The sequence below is a fragment of the Neopsephotus bourkii genome, unplaced genomic scaffold, assembly GCF_033783945.1.
Source record: "Neopsephotus bourkii isolate Nb327-2 ecotype Australia unplaced genomic scaffold, CSIRO-AGI_Nbou_v1 NB_53, whole genome shotgun sequence".
Lineage (NCBI taxonomy): Eukaryota > Metazoa > Chordata > Aves > Psittaciformes > Psittacidae > Neopsephotus > Neopsephotus bourkii.
This window is the reverse complement of record NW_026900570.1, coordinates 10,121,724-10,128,172: the sequence shown is the minus strand read 5'-3', so window position 1 is coordinate 10,128,172 and position 6,449 is coordinate 10,121,724.

Sequence of the window (6,449 nt, the reverse complement as noted above, 5' to 3'; positions counted from 1 at the left end):
AGGAGCAGTAACTCAATCACTGTGACTCCACCATCTGCTCTGCCCTGGATTGTAATTTCCAGCTCTTCCAACTTCACCCAGAGTTCTGTGGCTTGACTGGAGAAACACTGTATGAATAAGGAGGGAATTGCTTCGCAGACCTTGAGCTATCTGTCAGGAAGGGGACTTGGGCATATCTTCCACTCAGCAATGCATTGAGGTAAATCATTACTAGTGTCCAAACTATCACTGCATGGTTTTACAATATTTTCTTCTCAGGGTTTAAATCACAGCTTTTCGGTAGTGTGCAGCCTTTTCATGGGTGTCTGGAAACAAAAGGAAATTCAGGCTTTGCCATGTTCTTCTCAGTGATGCAGCTGAACACCAGCTCAGGTGAAATAGTAATAGACAGGTATGTGCTTTTAATTTGTCAGACAAATCTGCTAGACTAACCCAAATCTGCTAGTATCTTCTTTTTTCTTTAACCTTGGTTTTTAATGTGCAGAGCCTTGATTTTTTGTACATAATTATAAGATGCTCAGAACCTCTCCAAGTTAAATAATTCATTGTCACAACAAGCTTTGTCTTGAAAATTATAATCAAGCTAAGTGTGTTCGCTACTTCCGTCTCGAAAAACCTGTTCCAGGTGCCACAACATAACTAACTGTCCTTCAAGTGTTGGCTTTCCTGCCCTGAGTAGAAATGTAATTCCAGCTTTTCCTTGTCTCCCTGGTGCACAGCTGGCAGGGCAGCTCTTGCACAGACAACCTGACTCATGGAAGCTATAGGTTAGGGCAGGACAGCATGGCAGCAGCCGTGGATACTACAGAGGCACAGAGGGATGGGGTAATGGCAGCAAGCCATGGAGGGAAACCCCAGGGTCTGCCCCAGTTGGTCGCACTGATCCTATCTGGGATGTTGCTTTGCAGGCTCTAGGGAGACAGCAGCAGGTTGTGCTGGGGCTGCTGTTTGTGGTGACAACTTCTGAAAGCAATTCTTCTTCTTCCCTCTCCAAAGTCTGTATTCTGGGGGTCAGCGCGGTCCCTTTGCAGTGCCCTGGGGACAGCCAGGGAGGCAGCTTCTAAGTCTTGCTTTAAGCTACATGGCCCTTGCACACAGCCCAGACCTGGAGCAGTGCTTTCTACCAGTGCTGTGGTCCCTGGCACTTCAGCAAAGCTTTTGTTCACACAGACAGCAAGAGTTGCAGTTACCTGGGTATTGATATCGCCCAAACCTGTCGTTCTGGAAAGGAGTAAGAGTAAACACCTCAGCTGCATAATCCTAATGTTGCTGCCCATGATGGTTTTCACTTTCCTCCCTGTTACTTAACTAAGGCCAGTTTTATTTGCCAGCACTTCTGAGCAGATGTGTAAATTTTGGAGCACTTTGAATTATCAGCTCTTAATCAGAGATTTTGCTTCTCCCGGCGGCGTGTCCCTGCAGATGTCAGGCAGATTGATCTGCACACCTCTCTCCCTCAAAACCCCACCAGGGCAGGCGTGGACTTCCATCCTGGGGCATAGTAGCTACAGCATTTGCCCTTGAGCCACTCTGCTTTGTCTAAAACAGGGCATAGGGGCCTACTTCCTGGCTAATTGCTTCGGGAAGCAAAACGTGCCTCCAATATTGCATAGCTTCAGGGCCTGTAAAGTCTCTAGTTCCATAAGTAGCTGGAAATCAGGGATTCAGGGGTGGATCCAGGGACACCCAGACCAGAGCTTCTGAGTCAGCCAGCAGTGGGAGTTCTGAGGACACAGCAGTGGGCTTGGATAAGCACATGAAGCAAAGGCTGGGGCTGACCTGGAGGGTAGGTATCAAAGAGTGAAGAAGTGAAGAGCATTCTGCAACTTATTTTTATTTAATAGGTGGATGCTGAAGGCTTCTCCTTGAGGGGACGTGAACTCACAGCTCCCTGTGCCACGCAGGAAGCAGCCGGCTGCTTGACATCCAAGGAAAGATTAGGAGGATTGAGTTTGCTTAGTCTGGAGAAGGGAGAAGTGAGACACAGTAACCTTTTATAGTTTAGTGGACTGCTATTGCCTACATACTGATGCAAGGAAAAGTAACTTGCAGAATGGGATATAAGCAATAGATAAGGACAGAGTACGGAAAAAGATGAAAGTAAACTGCAGCAAGGGCTACTTAGATGTGCAAAAAGAAAAACTTTCTGAGTGAGATGAAGATTACATGCTAGATAAGACTCTCTGGGAGACTCTACCCTCTCCATCAGCAGAGGTCTTTAAGAGCAGCCCAAACTGCTGTTGGGCCTGGGAGAAATACAGCTCTTTGTCTCAAAGCCCTGACTTCTCTCTCTGCAGTCACCTTTGGTGCCCATGCCTGTGGCCTGGGACTGCTGCATGCTGGCTGTGTCCAGGTAGGGATAGGCAGGAGTGCTGGGTGCTCTGCAGGCTGCCTTCTGGCACATTCTGCCTATTTATTCCCAGAGAGGCATCCATTGCTGGGCTGAGGGAGAAACTGCAGTGCTGGTGCCACATTCCATGGCAGGACTGTGCTGGTCGGGGCTGCCAGGGTTCATAGCTTTGAGGATTTCTTTGTATCTGGTGTGAAGCACTTACAAGACTGAAGCCTTGGTGGCTGCGAGCACCCAGCTGGTATTTCAGGCTGTGGTAAAGAAAGAGTAACTTTAACAGGGCTTTACTGAGTTCACGGTCACTAGTTGGGACTGTGGCAGTAGCTGGTACCACCACAGCCATCCCAGTCCCCAGGAATGCTCCAGCACAGTGAGGCTGCCAGTGCTGCAGTGGGTGATGAGACAGGCTTGCTCCATTGAGCAGCATCACATTAAGAGAGAAATGGGAATGAAGCTTTGGCCAGGAAAAGCGCTTTCGTTTGATATAGGTTGTGAATGGCCAAGTAGGAACAAGGAAACCAATGGCTAAATGGAAGGCTACGCGCCAGCTTCATTCATAGATCCTTTAAAACTGGAGAGGACCATTATAGTTGTGCTGTCTGGCCTGCAACATGCCACAAGCCTTAGCTCATAACTGAGTAAATTAGAAAGGCAGCAGGAAGGAAGGAAAGGCGCGAGTCCCCACCTCTGGCTTGCACAGCCCAGGCATCGCTTCTAAGACTTGATGATGGCAAAACGGAGTTTGCCTTGACAGCAACAGCAGCGCTCAACCTTTCATTGTGCAGCATTCTGCCCTCACGTGCTCAGGCTTTCCTTTTATCTCAGGGATGCAAAGAGCCCAGAACACATTAGGACAACCACCTGGGGAGTTAGTTGTGATATTTAAGAGCTAATGATGCTGCCCACTGTTCAATGTTTATAATAAACTGTCTTCTCCCCCTCTTAACTAAATGGTGTATACACAGGGTAAGAAGCTGTACCCACATTCACCCTGAGCACTTGGCTCGCTGGACACAGCTTCTGTAATCCACAAACAGGAAAGGTTGAGAGAAAGTTACTTGTTTTCATGCATTTAAATAGGGGAGGCTGGGAAGCTCAGGCAAGAGAAAGGGACAAGTATGATCCTAGCCTATAGCCGCAGTGTTTTAATGCAAACCTGAAGACAGTGCCATCTTCTTGGCAGGTGGCTCACAGCTCAGCCTACACAAGTGATACGGATGGTGGAGGCTGCATGGAATTACATTGCTTTCCCTTGCTCTCGTGCCAAATATAATACCTCATTGCTAGGCTTATATACATTGCTGCAACACACAAGAAGAATGGGCACTCTGGGAAGCGGGGGAGCAGCACTCAGCCAGCTTTGTTACCTTGAAAGGACCATTCTTTTATTCTTCTAGTTTGTGAGGGTTTTTTTCCTTTTTTAATTTCTTTTCCCCTATTTACATCACCATTTAGCGTTAACGCTGCTAACTGTGCCTTAATGAAGTGTCTATGGCAGAATGGCTGCTACCTCAGCCTCCGTAGGCGAAGCGGCACTCTGGGCAGAGCACAGCGCATTCCAGTCCCCAGGCTTCAGGCTGTTGTACAAATAAGGAAGTAAATGATCCAAGTCGGATTGACTTTCAGTGCAGCAGGAATAGCAGGTGGGTGGATGAGGAGAAAGGGAGACATTAATAGGAAAAGGAGTTTTCTCCTCAACACTTCAAAGAGACAACTTAGAGCAGGATTGGTATATTGATGAGAACAGTACCTCAGCTATGAACCAGCCATTACATAGCAGGGAACATGGTGGCACCCTTTGCTGTACATTATGCTTTAAGGGCATGCCAGAGGACCTCTTGCACAGCCATGTTTCCATTTTGTTTCACAGAAGCAAACACAAAGTTGAGCACGTCACATATGTTGGCAGAAGGCTTGCCAAAGCCAGCACCCACAGGGAAGATACTCATTTAGCCCCAGGGAGAGGACCCCTGCAGCAGGAAGGTGAACCCTCTTGGTAAAGAAAAGGCAGAGGGCACTGGCACATCAGTGGCCAGGTAACACACCAATCGGGCTTTGATTCAGCCATTGGGATTCAGCACATGATGAACAGGAGATTTATGTGAGGGCGGTGAGGCACTAGAACAGCCTGCACAAGATGTGGCTGCCCCATCCCTGGCAGTGTCCAAGGCCAGGCTGGACAGGGCTTTGAGCAACCTGGTGTAGTGGAAGATGTCCCTGCCCGTGGCAGGGAAGTTGGAGCTCCATGATCTTAAGGTCCTTTCCAACCCAACCCATTCTATGATTCTATGACAACTAGACAAGCTGATCAACATTTAACAGTTATCTTCCAGTGCCAGATATAAAAAATGACAACTTCTAATTATAGTTTTGTTTTGTGAGGACAGCTGTTTCTCAGACACTATGAATTTTCAAACTATTCTGAGCAGATCGATACCATACATGCAAATCTAAACTCGTTGTGGGGATAGTTTAGCTTTGGGTTTTATTTTTTCTGCACACTCCCACTGTTCAGCTTCATACATTTCTTTCTTCCTGTGTGCTGAGTTTGTAACAGACAAACTGGTGCTCCTCAGGACCTGGTTTTGATCTTGGGTGGGGCATCCAGTGCCACCAGCACAATGCTGCCAAACTGAGAACAAGTTTATTTTTGTATCACACAGATGCTAGTTGTGCATTCATGATTACATTGAAGCAACATACCTCTTGAACCCCATTAGCACTCAGGTGTTTCTGTCAACTGAACCTGAACAGAGAAGCACATCAGCTAGCACAGAAGCTGCTATGGAAAAGTCTAGAGAAGGGTGGGCATTGCTGTTTTGCAATGTCACTTGAACTCCACCTGTTTACAGAGCAACTTACCCCTATAAAACATAGCCAGGCCTTCATCTGCATTGTGTGAAGTGGAAAAGGAAGGGAAAAAAGAAAAAACCCAAACCCACTCTCTTGGCAGCCTGGCTTTTTCCCAGGTCTCTGGCTTAGATTCCTGCAGATTTTCTAAGTGAGTGTTTCTTTGCCATCTTGCTTGTCCATCACACCTGCTTTGTCTGCTTGCCTTCAGTGCTTTGCATTTACTTATTCCCACACTAAGGGGCCACTCTCCACTTCTGTAGCCAGCTACATTTCAGTGCAATAAGCTGCAAGATGGGCTTCTATGAGAAATAAACCCTGCATGTTCCAGTTTTCAGTTTGAGGTTGCTGAATGCAACACAGGATTTCTTCTTCTGAAAGATATTAGCGAAATTCCTTCACAAACGCAAATCCAGTTGTGGAAGTTGTAGGGAACTCTAATATTAGAGTGCTATTTAATTCTCAAGGCAGTAAAAAGGACCAAGGGGCCGGCTCGCCTCTGAATGTCTTTCATGTTGGTCTGTTACACAGTGTGATCTTGTTTTACAAGTGCTCTGTTTACAAGAATGCTGGGGGGGGGATGCTCATTTAAGTCCCACACTCACATAGGGCTACTTTTGTAAAGGTCTGATCCAGTCCTACCAGCTGCTTGCCCACAAAACTTTGCAATTGTGGAGGCTAATTAAGATTCTTCAGAGAAGCTCTCCTCTCCCCAGCGGCTGCAGAAGGCCTCATTAGACATGCTGTACCTCCCCCTTTGCCCAGCAGAATGCCCCACTGTGCTTGGTTTACATTATGCCTTATGAATTAACCAATTGATTCAGAAAATATCATTACTTTGGGGCTAAAAAAAGCTGTTCTTCACTACAGGGAAAAAGTCAGGCTCCGCACTGGAGTAAACTGATGCTGTTTCACCTACAAACTCCCTTCTCTCTCTCACTCTGCAAGCCAAGGACTCCCTTGCCAGGACAAAATGGGTTCAGTACAAAGGGAATTTATCATACCTTTCTGTGAAGATGGAAAGTCTGGGCCTAGGTGATCAGCGTGACCAATCCACTTGCACACAGGAAGCCTCACTTACATGCAACTCTGATTTAAAAAAAATAGTTTATACAAAATGACTCTATTTGCCTTATCCTTTTTGTGCCCATTTTTGTACTAACATTGTGTAGCTGATCTACAGAGATGAACACAGCTAGAAGAGAGTTGGCTGGCACTGATACATAACATTGGACCTCAGGAATCTTTG